General features: G+C 44.2%; 1 protein-coding gene across 3 annotated transcripts in view; it reads right to left on the bottom strand.

Annotated features, from left to right (window-relative positions):
* Positions 1 to 17,840, bottom strand: part of LOC147745331 (uncharacterized) — a 63,955-nt gene that overhangs the window by 20,231 nt on the left and 25,884 nt on the right. For all 3 annotated transcript variants that reach the window (XM_086952239.1, XM_086952240.1, XM_086952241.1), the window contains one exon: positions 14,710 to 14,763. The gene's annotated coding sequence lies outside the window, so the exon portion shown is untranslated. The remainder of the gene's footprint in view (positions 1 to 14,709; positions 14,764 to 17,840) is intronic.

Consider the following 17,840-nt stretch of genomic DNA (forward strand, 5'->3'; position numbering starts at 1 on the left):
AAAATAAAGAAATTAAATAAAATAGGAAGTAGAGTGGTTCAGAGTTGGCCTTACTAGGTCCAGAGAGATAGAGACACAGTGTGTCTATATATTTGCCCTTATAGGAATGGGTACATTCAATGTAGGTGTGGTACTTGATCAAATGAGGGAGCAGGGTTGTAGGACAACAGTTAGGGTTTATTTTCATTTAAACACATTGAGGCTCAGAAATACTTTCAGGTAGACACGTAAGTGGGTAGGTGCATGACTAAGTGAAAAGTGCCATAAAAAACATAACATCACATTGACAACATGAGGGAACTCCAAGTAAATATATACAATGGACGGAGTCCCGGTTGTAAGGGTCGACAACATTTCGATCTTTATATTAGTTAAGATCTTCTTCTGGACAAAGTGTGAGCAATCTGAAATTAGCACTTAGGGCTATGAAGAATGGATGAATCTTGTTCTTTGTTTACTGGCTCCTCATTTCTCGCCAGAGGAGTGGATGTAGCACTTGGCGATGGAAGAACGAAGTAGGGAAAGGATGAGTCTTGTTCTTTGTATTGTTACTGTCAATATATCGCCCGAGTAATGGATATGTGTGGCCCTGAGTGGTGGCGTAATTGGGCGTGTTGCTTTGCTTGGTGGTGAGTCTGCAGGTTCTTGAGGAGTAGGCGCTAGTGAATGAGCGCATGGTCTAGTCAATGGTGTACTAGAAATCCGGGCAGAGGCTGCAGAGTTCCCAGTTGGCGCCCTAATTTCCGCCAAGGCAGAAATATGTCAGATTTCTCGTTTTTTGCAAGTGGTCGCTCGTTCTTGGATTAGGTAGATATTTCAGCATGCACCGAGTGGGAGATTCAACTATTTACATGTTCCTGTAGTGCCGGGACTTACTTGAGGCATCTGTAGTCAGGGCAGCAATCAATGCGTCTGCGGCATTGAAGCGGATCGACTTCCACCCCACTGCGCCTATGATTGTAAAATCGAGCTGGAACCGGGTGCACACCTGCCTTGCAGTAGAGTGTATGCCCTGATGGAAAAAGAGTACCAGCATTTAAAGGACTACATCCATTAACATTTTGAGAATGGATTTATCTGGCCGTCACAATCTCCGGTTTTTACACCACTTTTCTTCATGCTGAAAAAAGAAGGAGAGCTGAGAATGTGTATTGATTACCGGGCAATAAACTGCATCACCGTAAAGAACAGATACCCTCTGCCCTTGATCTCGGTGCTGTTGGACCAGGTAAAAGGAGCACAAGTGTATACCATGAAAAACTTGAGAGGGGCGCATCACCTCATTTGAGTTCGCAAATGTAAGACGGCTTTTAGGATGAATTTGGATTGTTTGAGTACCAAGTAAAGCCCTATGGTTTGTGCAAAGCACCAGTGGCATTTCAGCTTTTCATCAACGATGTTTTAAAAGATTTCACCAATCAATGTGCAATTGTGTATATTGCCGAAATACTAATATACTCAAATGTAGTAGAAGATCATGATCGGCATGTTAAAGGAGTCTTGCTAAATCTGAGGGAGAATTGTTTGTACATTTAAATTGGAGAAGTGTGCTTTTAAGGTGAGATCAGTGGAATTTCTTGGATTTGTGCTAACTCCAGATGGAGTCACTATGGATCAGCTGAAGATCAGAGCTGTAAAGGAGTGGAGCACACTAAAATCGGTCAAGGAAGTCGAAAGCTTCATCGGACTTGAAAATTTCTACCGAAGATTTATCCAAGATTTTTCTGAGAACCTGATTCCCTTAACACGCTTATTAAGGAAAAAGGTGCCCTTTGAATGGTCGAAAGATTCACAAAGAGCCTTTAAATCTTTGAAAGAAGATTTTACAACTGCACCCATCCTTCTCCATGCCGATCCTCAAGAACCATTCCTTGTTAAGACCGATGCATCAGATTTGGCGATTGGTGGGGTGTTGTCTCAACGACACAAGGTGACTGGACAGCTGCATCCAGTGGCTTATCGGTCCAGAAAACTAACACCCGCCAAAATAAATTACACCATAACGGAGAAAGAATTACTAACGATCAAAGATGCCTTTAAGGAGTGGAGGCATTATTTAATGGGAGCGCAGCATATGGTAACAGTGTACACTGATCACCGAAATCTGAAATCCTTAAGATCAGCAAAGCAATAACCTTAACTCCCCAACAACTGTCACGGAACAGACAGTTAGTAACCCAAACAGGTAATGCTATCCCACTAACCTGTCTTCTTCTAGACCGCGGGGACCACAGCTTGAAGAGAGACCTCCCAATTCCCGTAAGTGCCAACCCTCCCAGTGCGGCAAACACACTTGAGAAGGATCGTAATCCGGGGAAAAGGGAAGGGACAAAAATAAAGGAAACACGTTGTTGATGGGGCACCCTTCTAGGTCTGGTCTCGAGGAGGGATTCTTCTTAGCTCAGCGCAGCTAGGAAAACAAAGGAAACCGTTACCCAGGTTTGAAGGAGGTGCCAGACAGTTACATATAAGGCAAGCTAGGGGATACTCACTAGTTGCCCCACAGCGCTGGATGCCGGAACCTCGGCGAGAAATATATCTGACGTGTTGAACACCTATAACAATCCTCAGGCTGTTACTGCACAGGACCCAGAGGAAGGCGTTTGTCAAGGCGTTTCGGTGATCGATGCAATCCCCACAGTGCAGGCCTAGTGTTTTGCCGGGCGGGGAATGTGGACCGATTAAAGTACGCCTGGGTACGCAAAATGAGCAAAGTCAGGGAAATAAACAAAAGAAGCTGTTTGTATAGCACGGCCGTGCTAGACTAGTTCCTACCTCCAATATGAAGTGGGAAGCAAAGCGTACGCTGTACCAGCTGCGGCGTCCTCAGCGGGAAGGAAAGCGTCCGCGGTATCAGCTGCGGCGTAGGTGACAAAGATGGTCGGGTTCAGGCCAGGAATCTGGAACGATTGACAAGCACCTCGCACTTCCTGGGAGGCGCTTAAATACCACTTCTCAGTTGCCAGTTCCGGACTGCCAGAGCCCAGGGCGTTCTGGGAGTTGTAGTGTTGTTGTGACTTTGAAGCCCTGCCCTATGCCTGATACCCAGAATCGCTACAACAACTTTGTTGGTCACTATATTTAGCAGATTTCGATTTCGCGCAGCATTTAATCTCATGAGTTCGCACATATCAAACTCGTCCCTGCACTCCCCACACATCAGGAACTATCATGGACACACATATTCCCCAAGCATTCCTATGGGAGGACAGGCCAATCTCACCACACGCACTCAGATGCGCGCGCACTTTACACTGGGACACAGTGTCAAAGTGCGCAGAAGCCAAAAACAACTAACACCAGGTCACATATAAAAGCAAAAGGTTTAGGGGTGAACCTGCCAAAAGGGCCAGGTCCACCAGGAGAACTCGTGAAGAAGCCAAGCAGACTAGCAGCAGACGTAGAAGAGGCGACGGGAAAGTTCAGCTGTCTCATCTTACAATCCCATTCCCCTTTCCCCCTTTGGATAAGAACGGTTCCTAGTCAATATCAGGAGACGTCTGTTCGGGAGTGGGCATTGCGAAATTAGCTGCGTTCTTCTTCTACGCCGACCGGTGGCTTCCTTGACAAAGATGCACGTAAACCACATGGAACCATAATCCCAATAGGCACTTGTCATTAAGAAGGCACATAACACATCAGACCCCACTGCACTAGGTGCTTTTTATGACATCATATAAAACATTTTGTTATTTTTAATGTGAGATCACATAAACCAATATGTCATTTACAATATAACTATTCGGGGGTGGTCCCATCCTCCTAGGACCACTCCAAGCAAAGTTATGGGCAAAAATACAATCCAAACCAAATGCCCGCAAAGCATTATGGAGCAAGATTCCAGAGTGCAGTGAATATCATAGTATTGGCTCTCCCGCTGAGCCGGGGAGAGCTGCTGTCCTTCAGGAATGGTTTCTTCTGGGTCTAGTGGGTCTGATGGAGGTGCCCATCCCTTCGGGCACCTCAACAGTGGTCCTTGCTGGGGGGCAGCACACCCACAGCGTCCTCGCTGGCTCCCTGACCTAGTGGCACCCACATGTGATGCTGCAGGAACCAGCAACAGGTATCGACGGGTGCCCTCGGAGGTGGCCTCCAGCTCCCCCCGGACAGAGGCAAGGAGAGTGGACCACGCTGGGGAGTCAGCTGCCCTCCCCTGTCCTTACTCTTGTTTCAACCTCAGGAAGCACACAGGGGTCCAGGATGGGTCCCGGCCCCCTTTACTATAAGTCTGCATCGGGGGATGGGGTCCCCAGGCGAGATGGAGGCGCGCGGGGACACACCACGACCCCTCCCCCAACATAACATGTTAGCCCAGCAGTTGTCCCCGGGGCCCTGGACCACCCTGGAGAATCCAATCGAACCGCACTGGAGATCACGCACTCCAGGTGTGGAAAGGTCTAAGGTCGCCAAACTTTAAAAGGGCATAACTTGGGTCCCACTGGGCCGATTTGGACGATCTTCGGCTCATTTTACCCCTGGTGAAGAGCTCTACCCACCAGGGGAATTTTCATCAACCTTCTTTACCTCTTCCGTGATACAGTCCTCGAAAATCTAGTCCTCCTGACTCCCTGCACCAGTTCTCCTATGTCGTTTTGTTGAGGGGCACAGAACTGGTCCTCAGGGGTAGTAAGGGGGTCAATGCACACACGCCCTTGGGGATTCATCACAAGCAGGATACCACAGAAGGGCAAAAACAGTCAGTCCTTTTCCTTCACCACAGACAGAAGCAGCAACTACAGGCCAACCCACCCCTCACACAGAAAAAGTAGCACTCCTCACACAGTCCTTCCGCTCTTCTTCTTGGTAAGGGCCTCCTGATCCTTGAAGTAATCCCAAGTCTTGGGGTTTTTGGTCTAATACTTATACCCCAAAATGTCTTTATTCTCTTTGTGGCTAGGGTCTCTAAACCCAGTCCAACCCAGTTCTGCATTCACGGGTGCAGCATGACCTCAGGGGGCAGAGACAGCATTGTGCAAAAGGAGACACAGCCTATTCAGATGCAAGTAACTCTCCTCCAAGACGTATTGACGTAACGGCTAGGGCAGTCGACCTCCAATCGGGGGAACTGCATTTAAGTCTCAGCAATCAAGGGTCAAGTTTATGCTATATAAAACTTTGTAAAAAAAAAAATAATTCATGGGTTTGTTAAAGCGTGACAACTCACCCGTAAGGGTCTCAAGGCGCTGGTGGGTGGTGGAAGGAGGGCGCAGGGTCTTATCCATCGAGGAGGCGGTCTAACAAAGAGCCTTGTTTTGTGGTCCTATAGAAAGTTGGGGAGTGGTCTCGTCTGTCTGAGGTGGAGCAAGAGGGCGTTCCAGGCTCTGGCCGCGAGGAAGGAAAGGGAGCGGACTCCCAATCTGGACATCCTGGTGCGAGGGATCACGGCGTGGAAGAGCTGGGCTGATCGTAGGGCCTTTGGGTGCGTGAAATGTGAGTCGGCTGTTCAGGTTGCTGGTCCTCGGTTTTGGAGGGCTTTGTGTGGGTGGGTGAGGATCTTGAAGGTGATTCTTGCCTCGATGGGGAGCCAGCGGAGTGTGCGCAGGTGCAGGGTGATGTGGCAGTGTCGTGGCAGGTTGAAGATTAATCTAGCGGCAACTTCTGGATGTTTTGAAGCTTGCGGTGAAGTTTTTGTTGATTCCGGCGTAGAGTGTGTTGCTGCAGTAAAGTCCGCTGGTGATAAGGGCGTAAGTGACGGTCTTTCTGTGTTCGAGGGGGATCCATTTGAAGGTCTTGCGTAGGAGGTGGAGGGTATGGAAGCAGGAGGATGTGACAGAATTGATCTGGTGGTCCATTTTGAGTTCAGAACCCAGGATGAACCTACCGTGCTCTTTCTTTAGAATGCGTTTTTGCACCTATTTGTTGCCGCACGTGCACTTTCGGTTTTACACTTGTGTGTGTTTTTTCCGACGCTTCACCCTTCAGTCTGCTGATTTTGTAGGCAGATTGGGGTATTCTTTCAAAATCTTTCAGGCGTGGAGGGGGTGTAGGGGGTTGGGGAGCATATGGCCTCCCCTATCTCAGCCTGACATCTTTTGAACATAATGCTGGGACTGCATGTCCCAGGCTCTCCAGTGCCATGGTGTCAATATCAGCATTTTAATTTTACCAGGGGGAGAGCAGCGCACTCCAACATGTATTCGAGGAGTTTATAAACGACAGTAATCATCCAAAAGGGGGTCATTGTGGTAAGGATCACAGACCAGACTGAAACATGGGCATCTAAAAACACAAGCATTTGCAATGGAATAGGTCTCGCTTTTTAGAAACTTTGACCTATTGGTATTGTAAATGACAATGTCTTTTATTATTGCAGGTTTTTTTTTTAAAACACATAAATAAAAGGCATTGCCATTTACAATGCCCATAGCTCAAAATCTCGCAATTGCCAGACCTATTGCATTGCAAATGCTTGTTATATATTACAGGACAGGACTTAGTCACAGAGCAGGTGAAAGTGTGTTTCAGAGTCTCCTGGTGCAGCAAGGAATTGACTGAGGATGTATGTGGTATTTGCTGGAGTCATCACCTGTGCTAATTGCTCTTTTTGAAGCATGAAGAGTTCAGAAAAATAGATTCTGCGCTGCACAAGAGTTGCTCACCACCAAACATTTAACATTTTCTGCCAAATAAATAGGTCACGTCCTGCTTTGTGGGTGATACAAGCCGGCTTTAACTGTGTTATAGCTTCAGTGAGAAGCTGCTGGAGTGTTGACAGCAAAGCAGTGAGGTGGTCTCAGTATTTGCTTCTACCAGCATAATTTACTTATGCTCTGGAATAATTCTTGGTCATACTATCTATATGTAGATTGCTTACTTGTTTAATATTCCTAGGCAAATACTGGATGTGGAAAATGTTGCAATAGATTACCTGCAGTGGTAGGTGGCGTTAGCTCCCTCTCAAAATTGGTTACAACAGAGTTGTTCCTGTCATTAGTTACCCAGACAGTGAATACGGAATTGAAAAGTACTAAATTGGAAACTTTATTATCAATTAGATGCCTGACCTTCCTTTAGAAGGGAGCGATGGGTGGGAGTTGTGAGGTATCTGTAGCTAGACACCATATCCGTTGCAGAGATCCAAACTGCAGGTAAGTCACTTTTTTTTCTGATAGATACTCATCACCCTTTGAATTGATACTACAGCAGAACCCCCTCCCAGGTGGTGGAACTGAAGGTGTCCTGCAGCACAGAATGGATCAATCAATCAATCAGGGGATTGCAAAGCGCGCTACTCACCTGTGAGGTCTCAAGGAGCTGGGGGGAGGGGGAGCAGCTCCGGATCAGTCGTAGAGCCAGGTCTTGAGGTCCTTCCTGAACGTGCGCAGGGGAGCGTCTGATGTTAACGGATGAAACGTCCATCTCTTTTCACTTTTGAATCCAAGCAATAATGCTTCAAAAATGTGTGGAAGAAATCCACGCCACATTATATATATGTGGTTACCTAACGGGGGCAAATTGAAGGACCATGCGTTTGCTCTAGGTGAGTGAGCCCAGACTCTTTATAGCAGCTTGTAGTGTAGTTCCTATTTTCCCTATAGGCCCTGCGCATTGGAATAACATAAACAGTAGTATAGACATAGAAGTGCAGTCTTCCAGGTCTCTACTGACTATGCTAAACTTAATTGGGTTTGTACCAACTAGCTCAGAGGTCACTGGAAACTTTCTTGACTGAATAGGAAGTGATCAGCTTCCCTGGTACAGACAAGAAGGGATTCAGATTTCCAACAACCGCATAAACATGACAACTTTGCTCCTTAGAATAAGAGTCAATCTCTAGAGTCGTGTGAAACTATAGACAGTTATTTTACTCAGTCAGTTGTGCAGATTACTTTCACCAAGATGCAGAGAATAGAGAGACAGGCGTTTTCAATAAAAGGTATTATTTATTGAACAGTCTTTCTTCTCATGCAAGAGAAATGAATTGCCACAATTGCAAGACTAGTTATTATAAAAAGTGCGTACAGTAAAATGAGGATTGCGAAATAATACTGTAAAAGCATTGATATGGTTTCTTAGCCATACAATGGTTAAAATGAATAAAATATATACATTCATATATACATTTGACTAACGTACTCAACTGGTGCTTCTAACTACGCCTACCCCAGTGTACCTGACCTAAGCCTAATACTTGGGAGGGAGTAAGTAAGTAGCAGTTTTAGTTAAGTTGGTTTTGCCAAGGTTTGCTTCAAGAATTCTCTCTAAGGGTTTAGTCAACACCATACCTCTGAAATAGAATGTTGGAGGTCTCGATATCCCAGTCACTCGCAAGAGTAGGCTGGAAACGCCGGAGCTGAATTTTCTCGGCAGGAGAAAAGATAGCGTCTCTCTCAGCGCGTTAAGGAGGAGGAGGGGCAGCGTCCGTGGGCTGCTTGCATCTGCTGGGCTCTGCAAGGGACAGCTGTTCTGCTCCTGTATTCACCACACCATCGCTATCATCGATGTCGCTCTTGCTTAAGGCAACGCTGGTATTATTTATACCTGAAAGGTGCCTTGTTTGACGTACGTTTTTGGACATAAGACGTCAATAAAGATGTCACTAGGAAGTGATCGTCCTTTCAGTGCTCATTAGAGTTCTATTACTAATCAAAACATAGCAAGCGGGGTTTTCTCAGGTTGCTGAGTTTTATCTTGTTGAAGAACTCGGAGTGTAATCTAAGAATCTAAGATAGAGCCTCAATGGATTCTATTTGAGTATAGGGAAAGGAGGAGATGGTCCATACTGATCTATAAATTATGGCAATGCCTTCGCCGTGAGAGCGACTTTGCCTGTTCGCACAGTGAATATTGTAGCCAGAGGGGATGGCCAGGGATAGGGCGGGATTAGTGTCCTCCCCTAGCAAAGTTTCCATCAAAAACAGAATATCCCAGTTATTATCTGATAGGGATAAAGCTATATCCAGCGAGTGTTTTACTAGCGAGCGGCAGTTTATAAGGCCCGCTTTGATCGTGACATTTTTATTAGTGAATGAAGACCGCTTGGGGTTCAGTCGGAGGGGGCAAAGAGACACAGAAGAGCTATCTGCCTGATCAAGGTTATAAGGCATACACGGGAAGGAGAGGGTTGTAATGTCAGAGGGAAGAGAATACGAGAAAGCACAGTGCGCTTGTCTTAAGTTGAGTAACGTCTTTCTATCGTATCTATAAATGGAAGGTGCAGCATGGTCTCTGGCCTTGGCCACGTCCTGGTCGCAGACGGGCGCAGACTGGCAGGACTCTGGCACGACTCCGGCGCAGATCCGGCGCGTCCGCTGTAAGCGTCCGCTGCGCGGAGACATGCCTTTCCCTTTTTATACTCTCTGCTAGAGTGCGTGAGTAGGCTTCCCCCAACAAAGATGGCCGCAATCGAATTCAGCCCGCCCGGGACACCGCTAACTCAGCCATCAGTCGACTGATGCAGGTCCGGGTCACAAGGGGGTGCGGGGGAGAGTCAGATAAGCTCACCGTACTTCTCCTAATCAAGCAGGCGGCAGCTGGAGTAAACGGTGAAACCGCTTTCAATTTAAGCGGGTAGGCGAGGGACACAGTGATAGAATTAAAAGCTTAGTAATCAAGCAAAATAAAGTGCAATTTTTAAAACAAAGCTAAGAGTTAAAATACAAGAGCACAAAGTGACACAACCTCCAGGCTTCCGCCTCAGGAGGGAATATGTACACAGCTAGGATACGTGGCTGCAGCTGAGTGCCCTTTTTATACTCTCCGCTAGAGTGCGTGAGTAGGCTTCCCTCAACAAAGATGGCCGCAATCAAATTCAGCCCGCCCGGGACACCTCTAACTCAGCCCTGAGTCGACTGATGCAGGTCCGGGTCACAAGGGGGTGCTGGGGAGAGTCAGGTAAGCTCACCGTGCTTCTCCTAATCAAGCAGGCGGCAGCTGGAGTAAACGGTGAAACCGCTTTCAATTTAAGCGGGTAGGCGAGGGACACAGTGATAGAATTAAAAGCTTAGTAATCAAGCGAAATAAAGTGCAATTTTTAAAACAAAGCTAAGAGTTAAAATACAAGAGCACAAAGTGACACAACCTCCCGGCTTCCGCCTCAGGAGGGAATAAGTACACAGCTAGGATACGTGGCTGCAGCTGAGTGCCCTTTTTATACTCTCCGCTAGAGTGCGTGAGTAGGCTTCCCCCAACAAGGATGCCCGCAATTGAATTCAGCCCGCCCGGGACACCGCTAACTCAGCCCTGAGTCGACTGATGCAGGTACGGGTCACAAGGGGGTGCGGGGGTGTAACGACCGGATTTTCGGACCAGATAGAATCAGCTCACCAAGACACCACCAACCCAGCCGAAACGCAACCACTTCCCTCCTTAGGACCTATTTACAACAGGTATCTGTGTTCCTACCTAAGGATGGGGAATTAGCAATATACAAGCTCATATCATCAGAAACACCACTAAATCTATAGGGATTACTAGGAATACTCACTGATTACTAAGGACGTCCATGCCCTACACCACACTCATTCCAATACCTTACCATTACACACTGACCACAATCAGTGCTCTCCCTAGCCACAATCCTGTGGGTATATACACTGTGTTCTCCCAGTGCTCTCACTATTTCACACATACACAAGCCACAATCCTGTGGGTATACACATTGACCACAATCAATGCTCTCACTAACGCCACTTTCCCTAGCGGCGATCTCATTACACACTGACACACTCAGTGCTCACTCAAGCCACAATCCTGTGGGTATATACATTGACCACAATCAATGCTCTCACTAACGCCACTTTCCCTAGCGGCGATCTCATTACACACTGACACACTCAGTGCTCTAACTAATGCCACTCTCTCTCTCTAGTGGCAATCTCTGTCCTATGAATACCTTCAGCTCTCTCTCTCTATTGGGAAGTTTCTCTCATACATCTAATACCTACTGGGGATGTCTCATATGCAATTGTTATATTTTATGTGGTACACAAGAATGGCCAAATCACACTGTGCAAAAGGTATTATCAAAGACAAGCTCTCCTCTCCCCCTCATTGTTCAGTTACCATTTACCTGGACGGGAGTCGCATCCGTTCACATAACAGCATCTGACTAGAAGAAAGGTTAACTTTATTGTAATAACAACATCTGCACAGCTGTTCATTAAGAACTGGCGTTCCTTTATTCACTATCAATATCAACAATATAATACTGAACTATAACACATAGCCTGAAAAGTAAAAGGGGAGTAGACACATACACAGATCTGCGGGGTCTCTTTATTATAATAAAAAGCTTTATTACTATAACACATCCACATGTAACTGACAGGGACTGTAGATAACTGAAAAGGGAATGGATTATCACACAGCTGAAAGAAAAAGGATTAATCAGTGTAACACTACAATAGGGAATCTAGCCTAGGAAATAAAAGACAAGATTAATGTTTAAGTGTAAAGCAAACTAGTTCTCACCCTATTAGAAAGGAATGTTTCTCTCTCTCTCTGGTGGAATCAGGGCTCTCTCTCTCCTCCGTCACCACGGCTTCACTCCACTGGCTCAACTGCTCCAGCTGGCAGCTTCAACTTCTCCATCTGACTGGTAACTGCTTTAATGCATCCTGATAAACTGGCAGCTCCAGCTGACAGTTCCAACTTCATTCCAAGATTCATCTGACTGCTCTCTCTCCAGCAATCATCTGCCTTCTCTCTCCATTCCAGAAAACCAACTGAACTGAACTGTTCCAAAGACCAACTGACTTCTCTCTCTCCAAGAACCGACTGACTCTCCTCCTCTTCTGCACTTCGCTAATATAGAATGCTCTCCTCTAGTGGAAAGTTCCAGCAGAAACTACCTCCCACCGAATTCCTGTGCCAGCTCCAAGGCTCTCCGCGCAAACGCAGTGGCCATCTGCATGTTACGTCTGGGCCCAAGAGACAAACACATTATTTTCGATAAGATCCAGTCTCCGCTGGTTTTCCCCTAGCACATAACAGGATTAACTATAAACATCACCTTTACCCTGCAAGCATCTCAGTCTGCAGGGACAGAAAGCAAAATGGAGTCTCTCTAGTTCTGGGCCTTGTAGGCCCGAAAAGGACTTAACTCTATCAGAATACATACACAAACCATACCAATATGTAATATAAAGTCAGTACTACAGGATTCACCCTCTACTATAGGTAGGATGATGAAAGGACACATAATTATGTCAAAGCCAATAGGCAATAGATGGATTAGAGTCAAGAATAAGGGATCTATCATCATGATAAAGCAGCTATCCTCTAGTTTATGCTTCTAGGTCTGAAAAGGGGCCTAAAAAGGACCAAAACAAGCTAAGAATAGGGATCCAGGATGGTAGCAAGCTTAAAGTCACCATCACTCAGAAATAGAGCCAAAAACACGGTCACTACAGGGGGAGAGTCAGGTAAGCTCACCGTGCTTCTCCTAATTAAGCAGGCGGCAGCTGGAGTAAACGGTGAAACCGCTTTCAATTTAAGCGGGTAGGCGAGGGACACAGTGATAGAATTAAAAGCTTAGTAATCAAGCGAAATAAAGTGCAATTTTTAAAACAAAGCTAAGAGTTAAAATATAAGAGCACAAAGTGGCACAACCTCCCGGCTTCCGCCTCAGGAGGGAATAAGTACACAGCTATTTCTCTCTTCCTTCTTCCTGTGGGTCCCTCCTTTATCTCAACCGTTACTTGTTCTGGGTTCTTATAGGTCTCTTTCTTTTTCCTCCGTGTCTTTCCTTTATCTCCACTGTTATTTGTTCTAAGTTCTTTTTTCGCGCTTCCTTCTTCCTCTGTGTAACACCTTTATCTTAACTGTTACTCGGCCTGGGGGTTTTTTCTGTCCTTTATCCCAACCATTACTTGTTTTGAGGTTCTTATTTCTCTCTTCCTTTTTCCGTGTTCCTCCATTATCCTAACCAATATTTGTTCTGGGTTCTTATTTCTGTCTTCCTTCTACCTCTGTGTGCCTCCTTTATCTCAACCATTCCTTGTTCTGGGGTTGTTATTTCTCTCCTCCTTCTTCCTCCGTCACAGAGGAAGAAAAAAGAGAGAAATAACAACAGGAGGGTCACCCTCCTTTATCTCAACCAGTACTTGTTCTGTGGTTGTTATTTCTCTCTTTCGTCTTCCTCTTGGTCCCTACTTTATCTCAACCATTACTTGTTCTGGGTTCTTATTTCTCTCTTCCTTCTTCCTCTGTGTCCCTCCTTTATCTTAACCGTTACTTGTTGTGGGTTTTTATTTCTCTATTCCTTTTTCCCTCTGTGTCCCTCCTTTATCTCAACTGTTACTTGTTCAGAGGTTCTTATTTCTCTCTTCCTTCCTCGTCTTGGTCCCTCCTTAAACTCAGCCTTTACTTGTTCTTGGTTCTTATTTCTCTATTCCTTTTTCCTCTGTGTCTCTCCTTTATCTCAACCGTTACTTTTTCTGGGTTCTTATTTCTCTATTCCTTTTTCCTATGTGTCCCTCCTTTATCTCAACCATTACTTGTTCAGAGGTTCTTATTTCTCTCTTCCCCCTTGTCTTAGTCTTCTCCTTTAACTCAGCCTTTACTTGTTCTTGGTTCTTATTTCTCTCTTCCTTCGGCCCTTGTTGTATTTCTTCTTTGTCTACTTTATTATGCCTTGGTCTTTCCTTCCTTTCTATTACGTCTTTTTTGTTTCTTTTTTTCTACAGAAAGGTTTTGAGAAGGAATCAGGCCTCTAGCATCTCAGGATGAATCTCAACCAGAAAGGTAATTCCTTATCCAGTTATGCATCTCCCTTGAAGTCATTCATTCTGAACAAATTGTAGTGGGAAACATAGTAAGTCTGCTTTCTCTTGGGCTTTACTTTTCCTATTTCTGATCTGGAATTGAAAAGTTTGAAGCAACAGGAACCAGCGCAAGATTCTCTGATTATAACTAGGGCTCCCGGTATTATGGTATTTATTTTTTTAACATATCAATCTGTATTTACCCATATTTATTTTTTGTCCATCTTATTGGTATTTATCCATATTTATTTTGTATTTTTAGTATAAATGGAGTTGTAAAACGGTATATATCCACATTTATTTAACTCTTAGACATGCACTCATACGTGGAAGCCTGTCGCATTTTAGCAAATTTAACAGCCACATATAACATAATACTAAACCAATAGGTGCATATTAGCTTTATTCTACAACTATATGTTAACTTATAACTGTATTTAAGAAAATCTGATCCTGTTTTGTAACTCCCTATTTGTCTATGAGATCAGTTTTTGCCTGGAATTCATGAAATACAGCATGTAGAGTCTTTTATAAAAAGTACAAACTTTTCAGTATGTTTCCGCTGTTAAAAATAAATACAGACAGAAAACACATTGTCTACAAAAATCAGTAAAAACAGAAAACTGGGAGCCTTAATTATATCCCTTGTTTTGAGCTGAATATGTTAGTGGGACATGGAACAACTGGTCGAGGCGGAGTAATTCTCATCACATGACTGAGAATTATAGAGCAGCGTTTTCTCAGTAACTTGCGGCAGAGTCAGCACAAAAAGTAAATATCAGATTCCCCTCGTATTTTTTTCTTTGTGTTCAATAAGATAATTTAAGTATTAGGAAGGTTTTAACTAACACCTAGCTCGTCTAAAGGTTACTAGTGATAACAAGAACTGAGAGAAAGAAACAGAGGTGATCATTTTTCTACCGTGTTTTCCTCTGAGAAACAGTACTCACCTCAACTGAATTTACAGCAGCACAAGAAGAACAAGAAGGAGTACCATTCTTACCTGAGTATCCTGCGAGGCTGCAGTACCACCGGAGCTCCATGGTCATGCAAGTACCTGAAAAAATAAATAAATAAAATAAAATAGGGAGTAGAGTGGTTCAGAGTTGGCCTTACTAGATCCAGAGAGATAGAGACACAGTGTGTTTATATATTTGCCCTTATAGGAAAGGGTACATTCAATGTAGGTGTGGTACTTGATCAAACGAGGGAGCAGGGTTGTAGGACAACAGTTAGGGTTTATTTTCATTTAAACACATTGAGGCTCAGAAATACTTTCAGGTGCTCACGTAAGTGGGTAGGTGCGTAACTAATTGAAAAGTGCCATAAAAAACATAACATCACATTGACAACATGAGGGCACTCCAAGTAAATATATACAATGGACGGAGTCCCGGTTGTAAGGGTCGAAGACGTTTCGATCTTTATATTAGTTAAGATCTTCTTCAGGACAAAGTGTGAGCAATCTGAAATTAGCACTTAGGGCTATGAAGAATGGATGAGTCTTGTTCTTCGTTTACTGGCTCCTAATTTCTCGCCAGAGGAGTGGATGTAGCACTTGGCGATGGAAGAACGAAGTAGGAAAAGTATGAGTCTTGTTCTTTGTATTGTTACTGTCAATATATCGCCCGAGTAATGGATATGTGTGGCCCTGAGTGGTGGCGTAATTGAGCGTGTTGCTTTGCTTGGTGGTGAGTCTGCAGGTTCTTGAGGAGTAGGCGCTTGTGAATGAGCGTGGGGTCTAGTCAAGGGTGTACTAGAAATCTGGGCAGAGACTCCAGAGTTCCCAGTTGGCGCCCTAATTTCCGTCAAGGCAGAAATGTGTCAGGTTTCTCGTTTTTTGCAAGTTGTCGCTCGTTCTTGGATTAGGTAGATATTTCCGCATGCACCGAGTGGGAGATTCAACTATTTACATGTTCCTGTAATGCCGGGACTTACTTGAGGCATCTGCAGTCGGGGGAACAACTCCCTGGTCTGCGCGCAGCAATCAATGCGTCTGCGGCATTGAAGCGGATCGACTTCCGCCCCACTGCGCCTATGATTGTAAAATCGAGCTGGAACCGGGTGCACACCTGCCTTGCAGTAGAGTGTTTGCCCGGATGGAAAAAGAGAACCAGCATTTAAAGGACTACATCCATTAACATTTTGAGAATGGATTTATCCGGCCGTCACAATCTCCAGTTTTTACACCACTTTTCTTCATGCCGAAAAAAGAAGGAGAGCTGAGAACGTGCATTGATTACCGGGCAATAAACTGCATCACCGTAAAGAACAGATACCCTCTGCCCATGATCTCGGTGCTGTTGGACCAGGTAAAAGGAGCACAAGTGTATACCATGCTAAACTTGAGAGGGGCTTATCACCTCATTTGAGTTTGCGAATGTAAGACGGCTTTTAGGACGAATTTGGATTGTTTGAGTACCAAGTAATGACCTATGGTTTGTGCAAAGCACCAGTGGCAATTCAGCTTTTCATCAACGATGATTTAAAAGATTTCACCAATCAATGTGCAACTGTGTATATTTCCGAAATACTAATATACTCGAATGTAGTAGAAGATCATGATCGGAATGTTAAAGGAGTCTTGCAAAAGCTGAGGGAGAATTGTTTGTATGTTTAAATTGGAGAAGTGTGCTTTTAAGGTGAGATCAGTGGAATTTCTTGGATTTGTGCTAACTCCAGAAGGAGTCACTATGGATCAGCTGAAGATCAGAGCTGTAAAGGAGTGGAGCACACTCAAATCGGTCAAGGAAGTCCAAAGCTTCTTTTTTTAAATTTTTTTTTATTTTAATCTCTTTATTGATATTGCAAGAGGTTAAGAGAAACAAAATATGTACAAACAAAAGTAGATAACACCAGTTAACAAATCATTTACAACAGAAAAACAGGGATATTTCAGTTTGCAAAAATGTCTCTAATAGCCAACCAACATCTTCCCCAATTCTTATCCAAATAAATTAATCCAGACTTTTTCTTTTTTCTTCAAAGAGTTAGGACCCCTTAGTCTCACTAGAGCAATCTCCATTGTATAAATTTCCTTTACTAGACTCCACCACTCCATTGTATGAGGAGGATCTGGCGATATCCAAGATCTGGCAATAGTTAGTCTGGCACAAGCAAAAATAATGGAAATAAGGTCTCTATTGGGACAGTTCACATCCTGGATATCTAATAAAATCAGGTGAGCAGATATAGGTGGGAAAACAAGCAATTTCATATTAAGTATCATTTCTAATCCTTTCCAAAAGTTAGTAAAAGCGGGACATGAAAAAAGCATATGCTCTATGTTTGCAGCTTCTAAGAAACATTTAGGGCACCTGGTGCGCTCATTAACCTGATTGTCTAGAGTCCAGCTAGCAATCCTTTCTGGGGTGTAATAAAGTTGACAAACCGTACGATATGCTTGAAGCCTAATGTTAGAAGAATGCACCACTCTATTGATTTGAGTGAGTGTAGTAGAGATCTGTTTGGCGGAAATGTTAACACCCAGCCGATCGGACCATTTAAGAGCCATTTTACCACAATCATCTTTTTTATCTTTGTTCAAGTTATAATAACCTTCACTAATAAGTGACTTAGTCCGTTTTGAATACACACATTTAATAATGTCTGATTGCTGAACTTCCCTGACTTTCATCTTGTGAACGATAAAATCATGAATTTGCATATACTTGAAGTACATTCCATCATTCAGCTTATATATATTTTTTAGTGCTTCAAATCCTAAAAAAACGTTAGTGCCATACATATCCCCCAGTGTGATTATGCCGTGCCTTGTCCAAGCTGTTCTTGCCCCATCCGAAAAGATTCCAGGTAATACAGGGTTTTCCCATAATCTTAATTCTGCATTAAAAAAGGAGATTTTCTCATGTGCCAATATTTGTTTCCAAATTTGGGCGGTGTGTCTAGCAGTCTTAAACTTAACTCTTTTAAAATAGTTAGGGTTGTTTACTCTAGAAAGAAATTAATTGCTATCTTGACCTAACATAAACTTATGATAGAAAAAAGGGTTTTCAGTGCATAGTAAACTCCGCAAACGGCCAATAAAAGAGGAAAAAGGGTACAGTCTGAAATCAGGAAAATGTAGACCCCCTTTGTCAATTGGGAGTTTCAGCTGATTAAGAGCTCTTAGCG

The sequence above is a fragment of the Lissotriton vulgaris genome, chromosome 1_1 (genome assembly GCF_964263255.1).
Source record: "Lissotriton vulgaris chromosome 1_1, aLisVul1.2, whole genome shotgun sequence".
Lineage (NCBI taxonomy): Eukaryota > Metazoa > Chordata > Amphibia > Caudata > Salamandridae > Lissotriton > Lissotriton vulgaris.